This window comes from Microtus ochrogaster, unplaced genomic scaffold (assembly GCF_000317375.1).
Source record: "Microtus ochrogaster isolate Prairie Vole_2 unplaced genomic scaffold, MicOch1.0 UNK69, whole genome shotgun sequence".
Taxonomy (NCBI): Eukaryota; Metazoa; Chordata; class Mammalia; order Rodentia; family Cricetidae; genus Microtus; species Microtus ochrogaster.
In genome coordinates, this window is record NW_004949167.1 from 21,166 (window position 1) to 22,754 (window position 1,589).

General features: G+C 42.7%; 1 protein-coding gene across 1 annotated transcript in view; it reads left to right on the forward strand.

The window, feature by feature from the left end:
• The window catches only part of Tesk2 (testis associated actin remodelling kinase 2), a 110,656-nt gene that overhangs the window by 4,639 nt on the left and 104,428 nt on the right, over positions 1–1,589 (forward strand). The window lies entirely within an intron of this gene.

A 1,589-nucleotide genomic window follows, 5' to 3' on the forward strand; every position in this document is an offset into this window, starting at 1 on the left:
TGTGGAAGTAGAGGACAACTTACAGAAGCTGATTCTGAACGTTGCCATGTGGGTCTTGGGGACTGAACGCAGGTCATCTAGTGTGGCAGCAGGTGGCCCTCTGCTGTTCTGTAAAGGCAGTGTGGAAAAGGGAAAACATTGGAAATCTTCATTGAAAATCAAAACTGAGATTGTGTTATTATTAGCTGTCTGGTTATAGGGATTTATCTTCTGTAAGCCTTGGTGTTTTGTTTTCAGTTTGATGTGTGTAGCTGGGTGCTGTGGGCCTCCTCTCTTAGCATTTAGAAGGCTGAAGCAAGAGAGCGCATCCGGGTCTACATAGTCAGATCCTGTTCCAAAAATACCCAAATCGTGTACTCCTCTCTTGGAATTTGTCCTGCTCTTGGGAGCTTTCATCACTTTCCCTTAATGCATGTTTGCTCTGCTGAAAAACAACAACAAAACAAAATACACGTAAAATAAAACATGCAAAGAGTCCTAAATAAGTTATATAGTGTCTGAAAAATAATATATTCAAGTGGTGAAATACAAAATGGTTTGCATTACATTGCATAACATAGGATTTTATATAAACAGTTTCAATCTCATTACTCTTCTGTGTACCCAGCTTCAGGGTTCTTTCCTTTCTCCCAACCAGTTTTTAAAACTCTCTGGGGGCTTGTTGCTGAAGAGGACCCCAATGTATTTTTGTTTTGTTTTGTTTTGTTTGTTTTTCAAAACAAGGTTTCTCTGTGTAGCACTGATTGTCCTGGAACTTAGTCTGTAGACCAGGATGGCCTCAGACTCACAAGAAACCTGCCTGCCTCTGTCTCTGGAGTGCTGGGATTAAAGGCGTTCACTGCCACTGCCTGGCCTAATTTTCTATTTTTCGTGAAAAAGCTGATGGTTTCTCACAGTTCTGCCCTCCATCTCAGTAGGCTTGTCTTTCATTTTAGTATATCTTTGAGAGCTTTCCAGATTAGTACTTTGAGAGCTTCCTCATTGTTTTTAAACACCTACGTTGTATTCCATGGAATTCTTTTGAATGTAGCTGGGTGTGGCAGTGCGTACTGGCAGTCACAGTACTCTGGAGGCAGAGCAGCAGGATCTCTGAGTTCAAAGCCTGCCTGGTCTGCATAGTGAGCTCCAGGACAGCCAGAATTACATAAAGAGACTCTTACTCAAAAACAAAACAAATATTCCCATTGCCCCTCCCCTCCTCACCAAGTGCTTTGGGTCCTGAGATGCCTTCTTAGAGCTTTGGGGTTTGTCTTTGTATTATGTCACCCTGTCTTAGGACCATATTTTATAGATGGTTGGCTGGGTCAAGTGGTACAGAGTGGAGGTTGAAAAACAAGGGGATCACGTCTGGGCCTCCAGGGAAATCTGAAGACATCTAGTCACCTCTTTAAGTTTGCTTAAAGTGGCTGAGACCAGGCTTTGAATGGAGGAGCCTGAATTCAGGAGCAGGAAAGGATTGATGTTTCTTGGTGGAGTACAGACAGGTCTCTTTAAATATCAGTCCTGTTTCCTGCTGAACTAGTCCCACAAGGCTGCTCTGTACTTGGCACTAGGACTATTCAGAATTTAAAAAGATTTTCCATAGGCTG